Consider the following 24191-nt stretch of genomic DNA (forward strand, 5'->3'; position numbering starts at 1 on the left):
AGACACTGGACTAACGTTTCATGTAGAAAGAAGCTTTGATTAGTTCCACTCTCCAGGGCTCCAATCTTTAAGTTTCTTACACTGTTTGAGACAGGGCTGGGAAGTGTTTGGGTGACTTCGTTCCTATGTAGGTGATGCATGCTCCTGTGTCAATACCATTCTCAGAGCATAGCGAAGAGGGGTCTCAATGACATATTCACCAAGATCAAAAAAGCCCAGGGTGCTGAGAAGAGTTTTTTCCCAAGCTGTGGGAGTTGAAGTCCCTTTCAAGGAAGCACTCCCTTCACCTGAACAGTAACAGAATACAGGGCCCAGGTAGAAATGGGAGATCACAATGGCAAAACAAAAATGATCATGTTTTGTACTTCTGATAATTTAAACATCATAACTACCTAGCAGATTTTTTTAAAAGTGTTTTACCTCAAAACAAAAAGATTGTCCTGTAATGCTTCAACAGAGAGCATTATCTGACATTGAAATCTAGGACTTTGGAAATATTTGGTCATCAAGCCCCACCACCATCTTTTCTGAGTGCTCAGTTTTTGCCTTAAAGCAAAAGCATTGCCTACACAAAGTCAGAGTTGCTTGCAAGTGAAGTTAGGACCCAGAGACAAGCAAAGCTTTCTGTTTAGACTTTTATTTCTCTGGTATGAGTTCCTATTTTCTATTCTCACCTTTACATTTTAGTAAGCCCTGTCAAGGACAGGGTCATAAAAACTAAAATTGAAATTGCACTCGCAAAGCTACCTGGACCTTAAATCTCTGTAGGGATGATAGCATTTGTGACATTAAGGTTTACACATGTTTGTGGAAATTCCTCATCTTTTCTGAAACTGCCCCTCGAATTTTTTTTTTCTTTTAGTCTTCCTGCTCTCTTATTCCATCCTTAAACATTAACATACAAATTCATCACATGGAGTTTCTCCTTCCACATGAAATGTGACACTTTGGAAGTATTTTTTCAATACTGGGCATTGACAGAAGGTTACATCAGCATTGGAAGTGGCACTGACTGGGTGAGACCAGTCTTTTTCTTTTTTTTTTTATTCTAGACAAAGGCAGGTTCCCTTTCAAATCCTACCTGCTGTGCAAACATACAAAATATTGAATGGGTGAGAGTGAGACTGCACTGAGCACTCTGCTATTCATCTTTTGACCCCCATCCTCAAGTGCCTGTCATGTACAAATCTGACTTTGCAAGGAAGTTCAATGTTCCTGTCCATCAAAGGGGAAAGTTAATAGGCCTGAATGAGTTGAGAAATGCTTAAGCAAGGCTGGAGAGATGTCTCAGTGGTTAAGACACACTTGCACACAAAGCCAGACAACCAGGATTCGATTGCCCAGTACCCACATAAAGCCAGATGCACAGTGAGGCACATGCATCTGGAGTTAGTTTGCAGTGGCTGGAGGTCCTGGCATGGCTATTCTCTCTGTCTCTCTTTCATCAATCTCTGCTTGCAAATAAATAAGTATATTTTTTTAAAATGTTTATGTGATTCTTCCTCAATGGCGTACAGCAAGAGGCTGGGGATGTTGTTTACTGGTAGAGTACTTATCATGCATGTGCAAGGCCCTGTGTTTGATCTCCAGTGCCAAAGGGAAAAGTATGTGCTGTACAGAAAATATGGGAATTTTCTTTTCAATACATATTGTTTGGGCAGTCTGGTGAGTGAAAAGAAACTTTATTGCTTTAGAAAATAAAAATGTGTTACAGAATGTAACCATAGGGGACCATATAGGACAGTGGAAAGCATCTTCAATTCAGAATTTGAAGATATAGGATAAAATTATAAAATGATACTGTGCTTCTTTACCTCTTAGTAACTGAGTGTCATCTTTTTCTCAGCTTCAGTTTCCTCCATGTGTAAACATCCATTAGGGTTATGAATCATCCTGTTCAATTTGTCTTCTCCACACAAAAGGAAATTTCAAACTGCTTTATCCAGAAGGACTGAGAACAAGTGAGGGAAACATTTACTTTAATCTGCTACATTTTAATTTGAGTTTAAAAAGAATATGCACATATAATTTCTAAAAGTTGTCCTATAATATTTTCTGAAATTCCACAATAAAGAAAACTTCAAGGTAATGATTTAAGACAAGATAAGGAGAAATCGGGTTAAGGGAATGAGGGAAGACTTCATAAGGAAATATATATATATATTTTGTCTTAGGTTGTTGGTGCAATTTTCTAACCTTAGTGAATGAAGTAGCTCATATAACACTGACATTTAGGGAAAAATGTTAGCCATGTTGGAAATATAACACAACACACATTGATATTAACTTTTGCCTTCTGCTAAGTGAAATAACAACAATGAAACAACCTTTATCATAACATAATTGAGAGTATTCCAGTATATACTGAATATGAAAGAGATCATTGCAGTGTCTGGCACACATTGAGTGCTCACTCACTTGATAATTGGCAGCTCTAGAAGATAGAAGTAAGGTATAGAACCAAAAATGTAGTGTGGTGATAAATGTGACATGTTCAGAGGAGGGTGCAGAAAACAGGCTGGTTTAAACTTACTCATTTTAGATAGCGAGCTATTCACAAAGAGAGGTATTGATATTTTTGTATGTGGCCACTCTGTCCTAACTCTGTTAATTGATAATTTTAATAAAATTCCCATTACAATATATGTGTTTCTATATTTTCTACCTAAATTTCTACCCTTGATACTTATTTGTTGAATTCACTTAAACTGGTCTTAGTGATGCCTGCATCAGTATAGACAAATGGGAAAATACAGCCTAAAAATTGTTAAAGACTGAAGGGGAAATGCAAATGAGAGTTGACTGTGGGTTTCTGAATAAAAATAAGGGTGTATTCAATAGATAATTAGGCACTCTAGAGAAGTATATTGTGGTATGTGATATTATAAGTATACTTTTGGATTTGCTGTTTCCTTCCATATGACTCCTAACATCCTTAACAGAGCCAAAGAAATAATAGTATTGTATTCTACTGATTTGATTGGGAAGTGGCAGGCACTGAACAGTCTTAAGATAGAGTGTGTTATTGGAAGGCTAAAGAAGAATTAGAGAGTTAGGATCTGCCCATCCCCCAGAATCCCAACCTCATGGATAGTTGAAGAGTTGAAGATTAAATTGATCAGTAATGTCAAATGATACTATAAATTATTTCAATATAATAAAGCCTCCACTGAAATTCCAAAGGACAGGGTTTGGAGAGGTGCAGGTAGCTGGACACAGTGCTTTGTGGAGGTAAATCCATAGAGGTAGAACACAGAACTATGTATACTTTTCTATATCTCAGCCTATGCATTTCTTCATCTGCATTTTTGGTAATATACTTCACAAGCAACACCTAAAATTAGATTAAAATGTTTTGAGTTTTGTAAGCTATTCTGGCAGGTAAATTGAACCTCATGATATATACATGTAAGTCAAAAGTTCACGTAAAATAACCTTGGATTTGTGACTACCATCTCATGTAAGAAAGTAGGGGCATCTTGGGGATTATACTTTAACCTGTGAGGTCTGACTCTATCTAACTTAAATTAGAGGACACTTAGCTGGTATTCACTGTAGAAATATTTAATCGATTGACTGTTGATTATTGTAGAGTGAGAACAAACTGATATTCTTCTACATGATGCAGTTTAATTATAGACATCCCAAGATCATATTAATTATTAAATTAGGCAATAGTAAAAAAAAAATTACTCTCAAATATCTGGGGTTAGAAGAGCATTTATTTTTCAGTGATAGATATCTGGTACATATTGATTTCAGTTTCAGTTCTGCTTCCATGATGGAGATTGCAAAAGTTGTCTTGTAGCAGAGAGAAGAGGGTTGGTCACATTGTGACCAGTACTAGAATCTCCATTATAAAGGCCTGGGGCACTTTTCTTCACTTTTCCAAGGTCAAAGATAGTCATGGGCATCATGATGTGTATTCCACAATAGGAGGTGCTTCAAGTCACTTACCAGATGAGTTTCCTACAGATAAGGAAACCATAGAGAATAAACTTGATCCTGACCATGAATTCTAGTTATCTAAAATGTAGCACATAGTTATTTTGCTATTTTTGTCAATGAAAAATGAATTCTGGAGCTATTATGTCATTTTCACTCTCAAAGTCCATGTTGTATCACAGATGTATGAAAACTTCAATTATATATCATATGCTCGCTTTTTCTTGTGTGGAACACTTGAGAGGTAACCATCTGTTCCTCCCATATCTCAGTCACATAAAGTGGTAGGTCTCCTATCATTTTTTGGTGCTCCCTCATGGATATTAATATTAATATTGGAAACATTTTGTGGGCTTCATACAATTTAGACTTATTGGTAAGGCTCTATGTTCTTCTAATATATGTTAAAAGGTATGTGGCATGCAACATAGTGACCTTGCATTTAAAGAATTGTCTCAGGTAAGACAAAGACTGTGTAATGGATAAATCAGTCACCTTGAGGTGTCTTCAGAATGCATGGCCATCATTACTGCTGGAACAATGTGTTAGCTGGGTTTCAAACACTCCTTGTCTGCAGGTAATATTATAGAACTGGGGTCTCAGACATTTTTGTTTTTATTGTCGCAATATATCTAAGTCAACTTTTATCTTAAGGAATCCAGCAAGATGATGCTGGGAGGCTAAAAGAAAAAGAAAAAACAGACAAGATAAGAGCTTATAGTGGCATTTATATAATTGTGCCAACAGAACTCATTTCCAGCTGCCTATGTGGGAGCCTGCTTCAGTGCTGTAGCTAGGAGACAGGAAAGGCAAACCTCAGCTTCTTTCTGGTGCCAGCCCATGAGCTATTCATGCTTTGCAGAAAGCACTCCAGCCAGTAATTTGGAACTTGCAATCACACAGATGTACTTCCTAAGCCCATAATTATTTTTGAAAGATAATTAAAGGGATATGTGACTGGAGATCAGATGATCTGTACTTGATTTTAACAGGAATCAAATTTATAATGAGCATAATTCTCCTCTCTTAAAATTTATGTATTACAGACATTCCCAACACTGTTTTAACTGACCTTTTAATCTAAAATATGGAGTTAATGGTAGAATAGCACCTTGCATTCTCCTCTTGCATTAGTGTTAGGGAGATGGTTCTGTGGATAAAAGTGCATGTTGCACAAACATGAGAGTCTGCATTTCATCCTAAATACACATGTCAAAAGCTGTGTGTGGCTCCATATGTATCTATAATCCCTGGACTGAGGGAGGGACAGAGATAACAGGGTGACTGGATTTCACAGGTCAACAAACCCAACTGAAAAAGGATGACCTCTGGTTTCAGTGAGAGACTATGTCTTAAAGAACTAATGTGGAAGAGGAGTGCCCCTGCTGTCTTCTGGTCTATGGACACATGTGTACATATAAACATACACATGAATACACCAAATACATACATGAAAATAGTCACACACACACACTATCACCTTCACCACCACAGACATCAAGCATACACAAAACTTATGCATTCAGTAAGATTTTCCTAGAATGTATTATAATAAATTCCTATGTAAAAATTTGAGACATTGTTCCCTCCTTCTGCTAGTCAATATTCTTTTTTTTTTTTTTTTTATCAAATGGCAGACCTGTGCTTTTGGTATTTTGTCCAATCCCCTCTTATTTTATTCAATATAATCCTTGATTTTCTTTATGAGCTTTGTTATTTTTGTTCTATTAATATCCTTTATTTTCATGTTATTTTAAGAACTTAAGTATTTACTTATAGTCTTTCCCTTCACAGAACTTTTGGAGAAATGCTTTCTCCCTTACTCTTAGTTAAGATGCAGCCTGCATGCCCAAGCAGCATAGCAATTGTCCATACCCCTAGCTAAGCCAATTGAGTGAAAGGTTTATAACATCTTTTAAAAATTGGAGCCCTGGGTAAGGGAGATGGCTCACTGGATAAAACACTCACCCAAAAGCTGAGCTTCCATAATCCCAGCACATTTATGAAGGAATGGGAGGCAGAGATGGAAATTTCTTGGAAGGTGGTGGCAGCTGCAATAAAGAATAGCATCAAAGCATGAATCCAGAGAGAGAGGCTCTGCCTCTCATGAGCTAGAAAGGCAAGGACCAACCTGAATTCTCATCTGATCTCCGCATGGGTAGGGTAACATACACTTGCATGCATGGACACATACAGACACACACCCCACACGCACATACACATAAACATCAAATTTAAAAGCATTAATAAAAAAAAAAAACTGGAGTCCTGAAGAAAAACTCATCAGATAAAGGGTGCATAGAAATAAACTAATGACTATATGCTCCATTTTCCACTGTGGTGCCAGGTCTAACAGAACTTTACATTGTAGTAGCCCATAGAGTACTGCCTGGACCACAGTGATTTCTCAATAAACACTTGTAGTACAACAGGTGATAAGATGCAAAAAGAACAGGTTATAATACTTTTCAAAATTATCATTTACTAAGTCAGAAGGCCATACAATAGTGTAAGAGCTTGAATTTTATTGTTTTGTAATGCGTTAAATATTCTCATGTTTTGTACAAGAGAACTATTATTATCTTTATTTTCCATTGATTAAAGACTGACTTTATAAATGAGGTATGGTGGCACACACCTTTAATCCCAGCACTTCGGAGGCAGAGGTAAGAGGGTTGCTATGAGTTCATAGTCAGCCTTGGACTACACAGTGAATGTGAGCCCAGACTGAGCTAGAGTGACACCAAGCAAGAAAGAAAGAAAGCAAAGAAAACCAAAAGCAACGACAAAACCTGAGTAATGAGGTTTTAACTTATTGGCATAAAATGTGGAACAAAACTTTATATGTTTTGTTGTTGTTTTTTAGTAAACATGTCTAGATAAAAGTCAATTAAAAACTTAATATACAGTAAAAAAAAAGGCTGACAGTTACGTATGAGTAAAACATGCTCCTTTTCATGACTGAAATATCAATCAACCTTCAGAAAAGATCTGCAAATAAATACCAATGATGGCTATCTTGTTCTTTACAAATTTCCTTCCCGTCTTTTTTCCTTTTTTTAAAAGGAAAGTTTACATTTATCCATTTCCCATCTTTCTCTTTCAAAACTCTCCTTTCAAACAATTATTACAACTTATTGACACACAATGCTTATTTTACTCATTGTGTACTTCTTTGAGGTAGGTGAACACAAAAATCCAATCTCTGTGGAATTCAAGGCATGAGTAAGAAGGTAGATGATATTTATATGTAACAAACATTTGTCTATAGCACTGAAGATGTCCTTATGTGTCATTATTCCCTGCTAAAACAAAGCCTGAACTTACCTGAGACAATGCTATGTAAAGCAGATGGCTATGACCAAATACTTTTGATTTTGATTCCCTAATGCCTATTCCTCTAGTCTGCAGTTTATCTAACAAAACTGACAATACTGACATGTATGTAGGAAACTACTGCTGCTTTGTTATAAGCTTGCATTAAAGTTTATGTATGCCTATGACATATATCTATACATCTATGTATACATATCTTGCTGTATTATTAAATTTGTTATATAGAAATGCTGTTTTTATCATCATAATTTTAGTAGTTGAAAGTATTTAATAACATAAACACAATTTATTGTACTAGCCCACTATTGGTGTTTGCTCAGATTGTTTTTACAATTTTACATAAAACTGAAATTTTCATCTTTATAGATAAATCCACACACCTGATTATTACTTTTTAAAAAATTTCTAGGCAGAGGGAACTAGAGAGATAGACAGTAAACAGAGAGAATGAGCACACTAAGGCCTCCAGACAGTGTAAATGAACTCAAGATGCATGCACCACTTTTTGCATCTGGCTTTACATGGGTAGTGGGGTATTGAACTCCAGTCATTAGGCTTTGCATGCGAGTGCATTAACTGCCAAGACATCCAGTCCCTGACTATTTCCTTAATATGCATTGCTAGATGAATGGTACATGCAACACATTGGGAAATATAAAGTTATTAAAAAATAATAGCTTAAAAATAGTGCCAGATCAAATGTATTTTGGTGTGTATGTAGAGATATTTATACAAAAATGTCTCTAATATTTTCTGATACTTTTTAAATTTTTGCTTCTAGACTTCTCCTAGAAGAATTAAATGACAATAATGCAGTCTCACAGGAAATAGTCAAAAAATTTGAAGAATGATGAATAATTAAATCAATAAAGAAATGAATTCTGTTCACATTTACTTGTCTTTCTTTCTGCCTTCTCCCTCTAATTGGTGTAGGCCTCCTTGTTCTAATCACCCAAATAAAACTTATGGCCTATAACTAGAATTCTTCCTGTTACCTGCTTACTTCCAAACTGAATTTTACCAGAAAAGGAAAATTAGTGACAAAATTATTGCTGCTTATGCATTCAGGTTCACATTGCTGCCAGAAAAACACCCAACCAAGAGCAACTTGTGTGTGAGGGGGGAGTTTTATTTTGCCTTACAAAATTAAGGGAAAGTTTCATAATGGCAGGGGAAAACAATGGCTTGAGCAGAGGGTGGACATCACCTCTAAGCCAAGATAAGGTAGACAACAGCAACAGGAGAATGTGCCAAACACTGGCAAGGGGAAACTGGTTAAAATACCCATAATCCCACAATATACTGCCTCTAGGAGGATCCGATTGCCATCAGCTAGGAACCTAGCATTCAGAACAGCTACATTTATGGAGGATGACTGAATCAAACCCCCACATTCTACCTCTGGCCCCCTTAAACTGATAACTATATATGATGTAAAATGCAATGCAGTCATTCAACTTTAAAAGTCCCCATAGTTTTATTTTCAAATCTATTAATCCTGATGATGTTCAAATATCCCCTTAGTCCAAGGTTTTCTAACTGAGCTATAATACTAAAAAAAAAAAAAAAAAAAAAAAAAGTCCCCCAAACCTATAATGGCACAAAATAAGCATTCACACTGCAAAATATGGTATTGTTCATAACAAAGACATATCCAATCAATACAAGATTTAGAAAGGACAAACATAAAACTGTGTGATTACAAGTCCAACAACTCTATCAGTGATGAGTCTCCAAGTCCTATAATTCTAACCAGTGACAAGTCTCTGGAGTTCCTATTCTGCCCCTCCAGCTAGGCTACTCACAACACCAGAAAACTTCGTCCAGTGCTGAAGCTCTCCTTGCCAGCCATCCCACAGTCCTGGCATCTCTGCTGGGTCAGTGCAGCCCACAGTTCATACTCATGGCTCCATGGAGTCTCCACAGATAGAACTCACCAGCCTGCTTCACACCGCCCATGGCCATTCCCAAATTACAAAACTGTATTTCAAATTATATGACCATCTTTTCCCTGAATTTATTATACTCCATAATACTAGGTGGGCCACCAACTTCTTAATCTGGGGTAGGTGGGGGATAAAGCAGACTTTGAAGAATAGCAAACTCCTTCAGCATTCAGGCCCCTTCCAAAGAGTCTTCATTCTTCCTGCTGTCCCAATGCAGGTCAGCTGGTGTTGCAGTCCGGTTCGCATTGCTGGTAGAAATCACCCAACCAAGAGTAGCTTCTGGGAAAAAGAGGTTTATTTGGCTTACAGGCTCGAGGGGAAGCTCCACGATGGCAGGGGAAAACGATGGCATGAGCAGAGGGTGGACATCACCCCCTGGCCAACAGAAGATGGACCACAGCAACAGGAGGGTGTGCCAAACACTGGCATGGGGAAACTGGCTATAAAGCCCATAAGCCCGCCCCCAACGATACACTCCCTCCAGGAGGCATTAATTCCCAAATATCCATCAGCTGGGAACCTAGCATTCAGAACACCTAAGTTTATGGGGGACACCTGAATCAAACCACCACATTCTGCCCCTGGCCCCCATAAACTGATATCCATACATGATGTAAAATACAATGCATTCAGTCTGACTTTAAAAGTCCCCATAGTTTTTATCAATCTCAATGATGTTCATACATCCCCATAGTTCAAGATATTTTAACTGAGACATAATACCAAAATATAACCTCAAAAAACCCAGAATGGCACAGAATAAATATTCACACTGCAATAGATGACATTGGGCATAGCAAAGGAACATTCAACCAATACAAGATTTAAAACAACCAGGGCAAACATCAAACTCTGTAGCTTCAAGTCCAGCAACTCTAGCCAGTGACAAGTCTTCAAGTCCGATAATTCTAACCAGCAACAAGTCTCTGGCATTCCAATTCCGCCCCTCCAGCTAGGCTACTCACAGTCCTGGGAAACTTCATCGGGGCCGGCAGCTCCTCGGCAGCCATCTCATGGTCCCGGCATCTCCACTGGGTCTCCACTGCAAGCCACGGTTCATCCTCATGGCCCCATGGGGTCTCTATGCAGGCAACCAGCAAACCCGCTTCACACTACCCATGGCCATTTCCAAAACACAAGACCGTGTTGCAAACTCAATGACCCTCTTTCCAGCATTTCTTATACTCCACAATACCAGGTAGGGTGCCAATTTGTTAATCCAGGGGGGAATAAAGCAGACTTTGAAGAACAGGACACTCCTTGAGCACTCAGACCCCTTCAAAAGAGTTGACATTCTTCTTGTTGCCCTAGCGCAGGTCAGCTAGCCCAGTCTCAAAGGTTGTAATCTCTCAGTTGCAGCTGAACGGGCAACAGTTCACCCAAAGATTTTCCTTTCTGTGCCATATCCCTCTGCACACACCAGTTCATTTCTACGCAAAGCAACCCTGCGCAACTTCTCAGGACACGGGCACAAGAGCAAGCTTCTCACACAAACTGCTAGCCCAGTCCAGGCACAGCTCTTTCTCACCCTCATAAGCCAAACCTCACAGTCCATAGTTGTTACTGCCTTCAGGTCTTTCAGCTCTGACCAGGATAGACCATCAAGCTGTACTTACAGCACTGCAAGGCATCTCTTAGGCCAAGGTCTCAAATCCTCCCACATTCCTCTTGAAAATCAGCTCCAAAAGGCCGAAGCCACAAGTCAGGTGTCCAGCAGCAACCCCACTCCTTGGTACCACTTTACTGTTGCAGTCCGGTTCGCATTGCTGGTAGAAATCACCCAACCAAGAGTAGCTTCTGGGAAAAAGAGGTTTATTTGGCTTACAGGCTCGAGGGGAAGCTCCACGATGGCAGGGGAAAACGATGGCATGAGCAGAGGGTGGACATCACCCCCTGGCCAACAGAAGATGGACCACAGCAACAGGAGGGTGTGCCAAACACTGGCATGGGGAAACTGGCTATAAAGCCCATAAGCCCGCCCCCAACAATACACTCCCTCCAGGAGGCATTAATTCCCAAATATCCATCAGCTGGGAACCTAGCATTCAGAACACCTAAGTTTATGGGGGACACCTGAATCAAACCACCACAGCTGGTCTAATCTCAAAGGTTGTAACCTCTCATATAATTGTAGCTGAATGGGCAAAAGTGTTAAAGATTTCATTTCTGTGCCTTATCCCTCTGCTCACACCAGTCCATTTCTATGCAATGCAACCCTGTTCAAGTTCTTAGGGCACAGACATAACAGCAAGCCTCTCATAGAAAGTGCTTTTAGCCTAGTCCAAGCAAAGCTCTTTCTCACCCTCATAAGCCAGTCTCACAGTCCATAGTTCTTATTGCATTTAGCTCTTTCAACTCTGACCAGAGTTGTCCATCAAGCTGTACATAGAGCACTGCAATTTTTTTCTTAGGCCCTGATTTCAAATTGATCCACATCCTCCTGCAAAGCAGTTCCAAAAGTCCAAAGCCATTAAGTCAGGTTTCTAACAGCCACAATTGCACTTCTTAAAGTTGTAGTCAGGTATGAACTGTTGGCACAAAGCACCCAACCGAGAGAAGCGTTTTGGGGGGTGAATAAAGGTTGTTTTGTTTTAGATTGAAAACTTGAAGGGAAGTTCCATGATGGCAGGAGAAAATAATGACATGCACAGAGGGTGGACATCACCTGCTGGCCAACAGAAGGTGGATGATAGCAACAGGACAGTGTGCCAAACACTGGTAAGAAGAAAGTGGTTATAACACTCATAAGTCCTCCTCTAACAATACACTGCCTCCATGAGAATGCAATTCTCACACTGCCATCAACTGGGGAACCAAGCTTTAAGAACACTCAAGTTTATGGGAATACTTGAATCAAACCACCACACTGCTTAAGTTTTATATTGAAGTTTTCTCACCTTCTGTTGGGGGAAAAAATCCGGTGTCATTATATAAGATACATTCTTTCTCTTTGCTCGGTGTGAAATTTTTATCTGAAAATTTCTTTCATTTATATTAAAGAGAGTTTTAAGTAGAACATCTGACCTAGTCTATAAGAAAAAAAAGTAGTATCACAACCTTTGTAATACTGTCAAAAGCTCTTTGGGTTGCTAACATGAGAGTTGCTTATGAAATATGTAGGATTCTTTCAGACAGTGTCAGAGGAGTAAGCTAGGCACTATCCATAGAGGCCAAAGGACAAGTCTCCTGATTTTCAAATCTATTTCACTGGCCCTTGGATAGATACCCTTAAATACTGAGAAATATTTCTCCAAAATTTTTCCTCATCAGTAGTCTGATTTCAAGCTCTCAAGCCTGCAGTCATTTTACAGTGGTCTCTGATTTTTTTCTTTTGCCTTTTAGAATTAAAGGGTGAGTCAGGTATTAGTTGGTGAGGGAAAAAATGGAAATAGATTGCTTACCATAAGAAAGCACATGCCATAACATGTCCCCATCTCCCTGTCTTTCAGAAGAGGGTCAGGATCTCTGATGTTCTGCCAAGTTAGATACAATTCTTCCACTTATGTTTAATTCCTTTTATGGAAGAAAATGTTCTTGCTACTTCAAAACAACTTCCTTTATTTTCTACTACATATAAGGCAACAGGAGAAATCCATATGGAAATCTAGTAACTAAATGAATTAGAATGACTACATGCCTGGAAATAGATAAAAGTTGCTTTTCAGAAATATGGTTAGAGATATTTGGTATGGATTTCTTCCTAGAATGTTTTTATTAAATATAAGCACACATTTATTTTTCTGTACAAATGAAAAAACAAAAACTTATTCTTTCCTCATTGAAGTCAGTAACACCAGGCTTATATCTTGTAAGAAACCTGAGAAAGCCACTTGGGATTCTTTTCTTACTGATATATACTTCCCATTTTTAAAGACAGAGCTGACTAAGAAGCAAACCTGTTGAGGTCTCATCTCAAATAATCTATTCTTTACTGACTATGCCTGTGGAAAGAAATTTAAAGACTTCCAACCCTGATCTTAAATAGATGAATTATTAATAGCCTTGACAACTTTTCAGATTTATTTTGATTTTATTGTAGCATTCTTTGATGTGATAGTGTCTTTAGTGGATATCTGCTTTATTCCTGTCTAGAATTCACCCATTCTTTCAATCATTGCACCTAATTTTTCTCTGCAGAGCTACCCTTCTCTGTATTCTTACCATGTTTGCCTAGAGAGATTTAAGTCACTCTTTGCTTCACAGAGAAACATTTCACCATCTTAGCAGTATAGTATCTTGTTCACACTAATTGTTCAATGACAAATGCAAAATGCAATCAAAATAAATAGAAACAATTTATTGGCTGGGAAATTTATACAGGGATGGCCACTTAGTTCCTTAGGGGTTGAGGTTGATAATTTGTGAAATGAAATGGCAATCTTTGAACTGTGGTTGTAACAACTTCTTGAAACCAAAAACTCAACTAAACTCAGTATGGATTGATGAAACCAATCCTGAAAGTCTTCATTTGAGTTCTTATATCCACCAATGCTAGCAGATAGAATATTTGGTAATATGGCAGTTATATCAATCAAAACTTGCTTATATTTTTGGTAAATCTAATTATCAGTTAAGGGCGTAGAAATGAATAAAAATACATATATTGCATTCATGAGTCAGTTTTGCCTTACTCTGGTAAAATATATCATAGAAATCAACAAAGGGGGAACTGGAGAGATAGCACAGTGGTTAAAGATACTTGCTTGCAAACTCTTAAAGCCTGTGTTCAATTTTCCAGTACCCATGTAAAGCCAGATGCACAAAGTGGTACATGCATCTGAAGTGTGTTTCTGAAGTGTGCACTCTCTCTCTGTCTCTCTCTCTCTCCTTGCAAATAAATCATAAAAGTATTTTTGAAAAAAAGTCAGTAAAGGAATGATTTATTTTAAGGCACAGTTTCAGTCCAAGATCACTTGTTTACAGGTTTGGCTGACTGGTGTGGGCTTTTTACTTATCTCTCCAACATCGTTTTTACCCTTTCTCTGTCATGTATCCCTCATGGAATGTGAATGCATTGACTCATTATAGACTTTAAGTAAATCCTCTCAGACAAGCTATGCCATAAGGCTGCAGTTATGGCTTTGAGAAATCTGTTACTAAGCCCATCAACCTTCATTTTGGTCCAGCCACAAAAGTTGTGTAAGAATAAGCATTTCAGCAAAGTTGATCAATAAGACATAAAGATAGCATTTCATAGGAAAAACAATACCTTTCTGGCATGTTTACTAAAAAAGATGATCACTTTTGCTATGGAGAAGGAAATGTACATCAGAGTTAACTGGAAATCTTGTTAATATGAAGCATCAGCTTTATATGAAGTGAGTATTAAAGAAATAATATAGGAAAAATCAAAAGAGTGAGTTTTGATTAAAACATTGACTATCTTCACCAATTTTCCCCTACCCTAATATTTGTTTTAACCAAACACTAAAGATTTTTTTTTTAATTCTGGAAGTATGTTTATCATTACATGATTGCTAATACTCTGAATAAAAATTTGATGGCTTTATGTTTGTTAATTAGAAGAATTTTAGAATATCCTCCTGATTGCAAATGCAAGAAACAAGCATAAAGGGAATTGATGTGTCCTTGTAACAGAACTTGGACAGTCCTAAAGGGGAAAGTAGCACTCAGAATCATAAGAACCTGGGGAGAAACTCTTAAAGTCCTAGGAATGATGTTCTGAAATGAACAGCAACAAAACTACCCCAGTATTTACTCTGCCCATAACATTTCATATGACCTTATTTAATCCTCATAACGACCATATGACATATACATTATGATATTCATTTTTATAGACAAGAATCTCACAGTCTTCATAACCTCCACTGAACAAAGTGGTAAACTAAAACTTCCATCATGCTAGAGGAGAAAGATTCTTTCTTTCCTATACACATTTTATTCCCTCCTGCATTTCACCATGAGGATTAGGAATCTTCATATACGTTTTATTTTTATTTTGTTCTGTGTGTGTGTGTGTGTGTGTGTGTGTGTACTCACACGCGCACAGCAACCCAAGTGTTTGGACTTGCACAAGCCATGGCAAGAATGTGGAGGTCAGAAGGCAACCTCAGGGCATTATTCTTAATTTCCTTCTCTTTTGAGAAAAGGATTCTCTCTCTCTCTTTCTTGCCACTATGAATGCCAGATTAGTTGACCTGTGAGTTTGGGGATTCTCCTGACTCACCCCACACCCCCGTCATAGGTGCTCAATTACAGATGTTGCACTACTTCTGTTTAGCTTCATGTGAGTACTGGGAATCTGAATTCTGTTCATCATGCTTGGACAGCAAATGCTTTAAACACCTAACCATCTTCCAGACTCATAAGAATCTGTGTCCAGCCACATGCACTTGATATGTACAGGAAATTTTAATACTAGAAATAATTATAGAAATGTGAAGTGACATTCCAGAAAAAGAAAATAGAAAACCCAAAGGCACAAAGATGTGTGGGGACCTGATATTTGAAGTAACTGTCCATAGTTCTAATCCTAATGTACGAGCTACCCAATACAGAGAAGTTCCTTGTGACATGAGGGAGACAGAAAAGGATCAGTTCATGGAGTGCCTTTCAAGAAATTATTTTAAAAAAGACTCATCAACAAGTGACACCAGCTCCCTAAGAATTTAAAGCAAAACAGTAGGGGCTGGAGGTGTAGCTCAACTATCAAATACTTGTCTAACATGTGCTTAACCCCAAGCACCACCAAAACAAACAAAAAAACACAACAAATAAAAAGGTGGAGGCAGGAGATTAAAGAGTTCAAAGTCATTTTTAGCTATCTAGTAAATTTGAGCTGGCCAGATTATCACAAGTCCTGTCTAACATAATATAAAATGACATAGTGAAATAAAAGAGCATGTAAAGGAAATGCCATCAAAGGCATGGACATCTTTTTTCTGAGCTACAAACCCTATAGCACATAACAATAAAGACATAGAAAAAAGAGATCTAAATCATCCTTGTCTCGGTACTTTGTGATAAGAAGTAAACAAATATAAAGTTATGTAATCCTATATATCCAATTTTATTTTTACGCTTCTGGGACTAAAGGCCACATGTGATGTTAGAATATTCATAAACAGGGCTGGAGAGATGGCTTAGTGGTTAAGCGCTTGCCTGTGAAGCCTAAAGACCCCGGTTCGAGGCTCGGTTCTCCAGGTCCCACGTTAGCCAGATGCACAAGGGGGCGCACACGTCTGGAGTTCGTTTGCAGAAGCTGGAAGCCCTGGCCCGCCCATTCTCTCCGTCTCCCTCCATCTGTCTTTCTCTCTGTGTCTGTCGCTCTCAAATAAATAAATAAATAAATAAATAAATAATAAAAAAAGAATATTCATAAACAAATCTAAACTATTTTTTAATTTTTATAAAACTCTAATATATATATGTGTATATATATTAATTTTTATTTATTTATTTTATTTATTTATTTGAGAATGACAGATAGAAAGAGAGAATGGGTGTATTAGGGCCTCCAGGCACTGCAAACAAACTCCAGATGCATGTGCCACCCTGTGCATCTGGCTTACGTGGGTACTGGGGAACCAAGCCTTGAACCAGGGTCCTTAGGCTTCACAGGCAAGTGCTTAACCATTAAGCCATCTCCCCAGCCCCATATATATATATATATATATATATATATATATATATATATATATATATATATATTTTTTTTTTTTTTTTTTTTTTTACAAATTTACATGATGAGATTGCTAATAGAAGGACTACCTGATGGGACCATGTGAGAATATCGTTGTCTGAGACTAAGTAACCCCAGGCATTAGGTTAATACTCAGTATGAAAGCTGATTCCTTGGGCACTACTGTCTAGACATTTGCTGGTGTAGAGATGGATGGTATTAATTTCAGATTGAGAAATCCACTAATACTGTCCTGAACTCTTGAAGCAAGGACAGACATTTGTTCAAGCAGCTATCCTCCAGAAAAATGCATTTTTATTTATGTTATGTGCCTTGTGTTCCTTTTATATTTTATCTTGAGATTATGCATGGATTTTAAATAAATTGAATGCATGCTAGAATGTGTGTATTTCTTTAGTTTGATTAGAAAGCAAACTATTCTCAAGAAAGCATGACTTATGAGGGACATAATTCAGAGTGACATATGTTTATGACAATTGGTCAGGAAGGTGTTTAAGCTTTTAAAGTTCTTACTGTAGTAACACTTGTAAAGTGTGTGACATGTCTTCAAATGCCTCCTAACTTCCTTTCACTCCCAATTATCCTATGATGTTTCTTCCCTCTCCTTGTATATTTATTCTAAAGCAAGTAAAGGACTTTATAATATTTGATGGAAGTTCTCCACAAACTGTTCTAGATCCTTCTGGGGAATGAGTCTCAGTCCTTCAAGAGCTTTAATATAGATAAGGAGACAAATTGTTTCAAAGAAAACTAATTACTACATGAGGGAAAAGACACTACTAGACAGCTATTATGTAGTTTGATTACTGTTAAGAATTTTTCAGATATTCACTAGGAAATGGTGACATGGAGCAATCAAAATGTATATGTACACCCCTGACCCCTGTGTCACCAAGGCAGAAGCTGACAGAAGAGAGATTCAGAAATGTCCAAGATATTAGAGATAGGTAACAGAGTCAAAGATTGCATTCTTCTTAGAGATAGGAAGCAAAAAAGGAACTATCTTTGAAAAGTAACCAAATGTTTGTAAAACAGCTCAGAAAGCATCAACATCCTGTTCAGAATATGTCCATGACTTCTTGCTGAGTTTGAGCAAAGATATTGCCTTTACTTTCCTTATTGCTAGGGAGTATTGTGTTCGCTACCCTGAAGTTCAGTGTAAGTAAACTCAGGAGAGTGGATGAGGTCTTTAAGAAATAGAATGATATAGGTAGAGCAAAGATGAATTATCAGGAAGTGTACACTCCAGCCTTCTGGGATGGTATTAATGGAAAAACAGAAGGAAAAAACAGTAGCAGGTACAAAGGCCACTATGGCTTTTTGCAATGTATGATAACACAAAGACATTCATCAGACCCTGGAGAGGGCCTTGTGTACTTGGTCTGAGGAATTAGTTCCTTGGATGACAAGTTAACAGTTTTTCTGTTTTATGACCTGGCACTGAGGTTCCATCGAAGTGTAAGATGGCAGAACCTGAGTTGTAAACTTATTCTGACATACAAGCACTGACTGACTTAGATAGCAACAGAGCACACTGTCATAGAACAATCAAGAAGCTTAAGCAAGTTCTTGAGATTACAGCTGTGAGACAAATGGCATTCTGTGGAATCATGTGCTTTCTGCTTTCATCATCAGGTTATGAAACTGTAATCCTGTAGTTCTGGCTGTGATACCTGACAGGCCATTACCTTCTGGTTGTGGCTTTTGTGGAGGGTTGATTCCATTATCTCCAGTGTCTTGAGTTTCTAGGAAGCACTGGAGTAGCCTACTGAGAGAGAATAAGTCTTCAAATATTAACCCTAAACTTCAAGTATCAAAACAATAGACATGTAATTTTAAAAGTGCCAAGTTTAGGGCAAAGAAGACAGAATTATCCAAAAAGAAAGGACTATTATTCAAAGAATTACAAAGTAAATGAGCAAATCCAGGGCTAAGGAGACCAAGAGAGAAATGGACATCAGATTAAAAAGGATAATTTACAGGATTAAATGACTTTGAGCTAAGGAAAAATAAAGTATCAACAAAAGATGTACCACATTGAAAGTTTAAAAATGAACAAATAATAATTAAAACACCATTGAGAGAGGAATCTAAGGACACTAGCTTGAGCAGAAGAAACTGTAGCAACAATTTTTTTTCATTTTTCCAATCACTATAAATCCTAAGTGTTTATGAGGAGACTTCTGAGGCTACACAATATTAAGATTATTAGAAATTATATTTTCTGCCAAATAGTTTCTAGTTTCTAATTTATATGAGGTAATAGGTAATAGGCATTGGAATTAAAATATTTTTCTTTCTTTCTTTTTTTTTTTTTTTTTTTTTTGGTTTCTCAAGGTAGGGTCTCACTCTGGTCCAGGCTGACCATGAATTAACTATGTAGTCTCAGGGTGGCCTCAAACTCACAGGCAATCCTCCTACCTCTGCATCCCGAGTGCTGGGATTAAAGAAGTGTGTGACCACACCCAGCTGGAATTAAAATACTTCAATGAAAATTTATAGTCGATGTTAGTTTTCATTTGATTAATATTATTCTCATGATGCTATACTTGAATTCATGAGAACACCATCAACTATGACTTTCTCATCACCAAGTTAAGCTGAGAAAATTGCAGTCTGGCAAAATCACTTCTCCATGATACTCCATATTTCATCTATAACCTACCCTTATCACACATCAAAAACCTCTTTCTCTGTGTGGAGAGATGGCTTAGCAGTTAAGTTTTTGTCTGTGAAGTGTAAGGACCCCAGTTCAAGGCTTGATTCCACAGGACCCACGTTAGCCAGATGCACAAAGGGGCACATACATCTAGAGTTCATTTGTAGTGGCTGGAGACCCTGGCATGCTCATTCTCTCTATATATGTCTGTATTTTTCTCTGTCTGTGTCTGTTGCTCTCAAATAAATAAATATAAATTAAAATTAAAAACCATCTTTTTAAAATAAGATATCGATCACACATGCCACATCTCCTTTCCTCCCTCAAGCATTAGTCACAATGACTGTCAGAGTCTATGACAGAGGAACTGCATGAGACCTTTGCCTTTTTTTTCTCAGAAATCTCATTTATAACTAATATGTATTTTAAAGGTGTGAATCAGGACATAATAACTGAAAGTTTTATTTATTAATATGCTTATGATATAGGTTCAAAATTATAAAAATAGAATTTTACATTTGCATAGATATAATTTTACATTTGTAGTATATTTGCAGTGTATCATTCAGTTAATAAGAAAGGAAATGGTGGTATGGGAAACTTAAGAAAATTGTTAATATCACATGAAAGATGAATAAGGTATCACCTCTAATAGCTAGTTATCTCTGGTCCTCTCATCTAGGATTTTTAACCTTTTCTGTTGATATGGAGCTGAGTATGGTTCATTTATTGGGTGTAAAACCATCTTATCTTAAAGTTTGAGCTTTCTGTATTTGATGAATTCTTTTTTTCCCATTCTGAGTATTTCTATTTTGAAACTTAATGGTCTTTTTTAAAACATTCCCAGGCAATACCGCTGCAAATAGGTAGCCTAGGGACTTGAGTGTCAATGTTAGTCACAAAGATAGCCTTGTGATGTAGAGACAATAACTAGCAGAATGAATGTTTTTACTTCCTTCCCATTCAACATAAAACATGCACACACACATGCACACGCATATCTACAACTTATTTAACAGAAAATTTCACTAAATATCATCATATAGAACAGACAGCATTGATGCTATTTCGTGCTGTCTGACTACTTGTATCTTTGTTATACCATTAGATGTTTTCTAGAACATACCAAGGTCTCATTAGTTTATAACTGGAACTTAGGCAACATTAGCTAGAACCATAATAATTATAGTTAGGAACTAGTATTTGATTTAATTCACACCATAATTTTTGTCAATGTTGAAATATGCCAAATGTTTATAGTACTTGATGGTTTAGTTGATGATTTCCTGCCTTTCTAGCTTGTAGGTAATGGGCTTTTGGCTTGCAGAACTCAGTACTCATGAATATGTTATGAAGTTTTCATATACCATTGATTTATCTCAGAATTTCCAAACTGGATGTGGTATGCACTCTTCCAATTCTCGCACTTTGGAGGCAGAAATAGGAGGTTTGAGAGTTTCAGGCAAGTAGAGGTCAGATGTGAAGAAAATCTTCAGTGACATGATTTTTTTTTATTAGTTTTGTAAACAGTGAATACAGTTAAGTTGGTACCATTTTCAGCCTCCTCCCTGCCTGCCTACCCCCCCACAGGGACTCTCTGTGTTGTGGAATATGGGTTGTACTTTATGGAGTTAGCCATCAGTTATAGGTAGGAGGCAATGTCTCTGTGCATAATGACCCAACGTGTGATTCTGACATTCTTTCTGCCCCCTCTTCCTCAAATTTCCTTGAGCCATGTTGGGCTCATTTTAGGTCTGCTTCATTGATGAGGTCCTGGGAGCCTCTGTGTGTCTGGATATCTGGTTTGGTAGGAGTTGATGGTTCTCTGTGTCTATCTCCTTTACCATTGAGCTGGTACCAGGTTGACCAAGAAAACAGCACTCTTGTTTGTTTCCCCAATTATTTTCAGTTTCAGCTGGGACCCTTTTGAGGTATGATGGGGTGGTTCTCTCCTTAGGATCTGCATCTATCTGAAAAAGAGAAGCAAATTTTCTGATAGAGAGTAAAGTTAGCACAAGATAAATGGTATAACCCTTGTATTTTTTTTTTTCTTTTTAAAGAAAATGTAATATGTGTAGGCTCTCTTGTAGCCCATGATTGGTGGGAGCTTGATAATGGAGAGCAGGCTCATTTTTGGATATGATTCTGACTTGTTTCCCAGCTCCAGCTATGGATTCCATTCCATTGAGCAGATTAGTAGGCCAAATAAAAGCAGTTGGTTTCCCACCATTGCTGTGCAACACTATTGTACTTGTATGAGCATCATGTCAGGGTGTTTGTTGGAGAGTAGCTTAGACCATGAGTTTCCTGGACAAATATTGGTCATTTCCTCCCCAGTCACTCATGTAGCACCTTCTGGTACTAGACATGCCGTCTGGAGATTGACTCACTTCTAGATTCCAGCCATATCTCTCTATGTTATGTGCCAGCAGCATATGGTGTTTTCAGCAGTAGGGTCTTACCACTAATCTTTGGTGGGCCATCAAGTACTCTGACAGAATTCTGTCTTCCTTTTGGATACCTTGTAGGTTTCTCTGATCAAGAGCTCAATGTGGTTGATAGTCACCTGCTGGTACTGGGAGTTATAGGTCAATGCCCAAGGAGTGTAAGAAGAAGACAAGTAATATAAAATAGAGTGAAGAGACAGAAGAGAGGGAGTAAAACAGAGAGAGAGAGAGAGAGAGAGAGAGAGAGAGATTGAAACAGAAGGAGATTAAGGTCAGTCTTCATCATACCCTCTCCAGGGCCTTGTAATTCAGGTGTTTCCTCTAAGGGCCTGGTGAAGGTTCAACCATTTGGTCTATCTTTTAGGATGTGAAATTTTGTGGTACCATTGCCATTTGGGTCAAGTTTTGTGTCCCCCTCCCCTCCTTCCCACTCCCTTCCCTTCTTCCCACCTATTGTCTGGTCCTCAAGATGCTTGCTAGGTATGTCAGCATCTTGGGTAGATTCAGGTTAGGAGCTGTAGATGAGTGAGATTATGAGGTGATTATATTTCTGTGATTGAGTGAGTTCACTGAGAATGATCTGTTCCAGGTTTGGCCATTTTTCTTCAAATTTTATTGTATCATTTTTCCTTATAGCTGTGTAGAATTCCATCATGTAGATATACTACATTTTAGTTATCCATTTTTCTAATGATGGAAATCTGGGTTGATCCAAGCTCTCAGCTATTACACATAGAGCAGGTATAGACATGATTGAGTAAACCTCTTTGAATTGAGGCATGGAGCTTTTAGGGTCAGTGACTAGTAAGGGAATAACTATGTCTATTGGTAACTCTATAGTAAACTTTTTTAGGAGTCTTCATATTACTTTCCAAAGTGGTTGTACCATCTTATGTTCCCACCAACAATGGATGAGGGTTCCTATTTCTCCATATCCTTGCCAGAATTTATTTTCATTTGATTTTTTAATGTTTGTGATCCTTACTGGGGTAAGATAGAATCTCATAGTTGTTTTAATTTTCATTTCCCTGATGATTCTGGATGATAAACATTTTCTTAAGGGTGTGTTTGCCATGCGCATTTCCTCCTCTGAGAACTGCCTGTCTAGTTCTTTGCCCCAATTTGTGAGTGGGTTGTTTGACATTTTATTGTTTAGGTTTGTGAGTTCTTTGTAGATTCTAGGGATTATGCCTCTGTCAGTGGATATTCAGCAAATAATTTCTCCCATTCTATGGGTAATCTGTTGGATCTGCTTATTGTGTGTTTGTCTGTGAAGAAGCTTTTCAGCTTCATGTGATCCTATTGGTTGAGTGATAGTTTAAGATCCTACTCTACTTGGGTTTTGTTCAGGAAGTCTTTTCCCATTCCTATATCATGGAATGTTTCTCCTATATTTTCTTCCAGTAGTAGCTGAGTTTCTGGTCTTATATTAAGTTCATTGATCCATTTGGACTTGATTGTTGTGCATGGTGAGATGCCTGGATCAAGTTTCAGTTTCCTGCATATGGTTATCCAGTTTGTCCAGCACCATTTGTTGAAGATGCTGTCTTTTTGTCAGCTTATACTGTTGGGGCCTTTGTTAAATATCAAGTGGCTGTAGTTACTTAATCCAAAGTCTGGGTCATCAATTTTATTCCACTGGTCTATAATCCTGTTTTTTTTATGCCAATACCATGATGTTTTTATTACTGCGTGTTTATAATAAATCTTTAGATCAGGTATGGTGATAACTCCAGTGGTGTTTCTTTTGCTGAGGATATGCTTGGATATCCAAGGCCATTTTACTTTCCATATGAATTTTCAGATCAGTTTTTCTATTCTTCTGTCTTATTGCTTGAGCTAGGACTTCCAGTACTGTATTGAAGACCAGCTGTGAGAGTGGTCAGCCTGGTCACCCTTGTCTTGTTCCTGATATCAGTGAGAATCCCTTTAGTCTCTCTCCATTAAGTATTATTTGGGCTTTAGGAGCTTTATACACAGCCTTAATTATGCTGAAATATAACCCAACCATTCCAATTCTCTCCAATGTTTTGATCATGAAGTGATGTTGTACTTTGTCAAAGGCATTTTTAACCTTGTTTATATGGTGTATTACATTGACAGATTTCTGTATGTTGAACCACTCTTATGCTCTTTGGATGAATCCCACTTGATCAAGGTGGATAATGCTTTTGATGTGTTATTGGATTCAA

General features: G+C 37.7%; 1 pseudogene; it reads right to left on the reverse strand.

The window, feature by feature from the left end:
* The window catches only part of LOC101604427, a 137470-nt pseudogene extending 128224 nt beyond the window's left edge, over positions 1-9246 (reverse strand).
* Between the last annotated feature and the right edge of the window lie 14945 nt (positions 9247-24191).

Source organism: Jaculus jaculus, chromosome 4, assembly GCF_020740685.1.
Source record: "Jaculus jaculus isolate mJacJac1 chromosome 4, mJacJac1.mat.Y.cur, whole genome shotgun sequence".
Classification (NCBI taxonomy): domain Eukaryota; kingdom Metazoa; phylum Chordata; class Mammalia; order Rodentia; family Dipodidae; genus Jaculus; species Jaculus jaculus.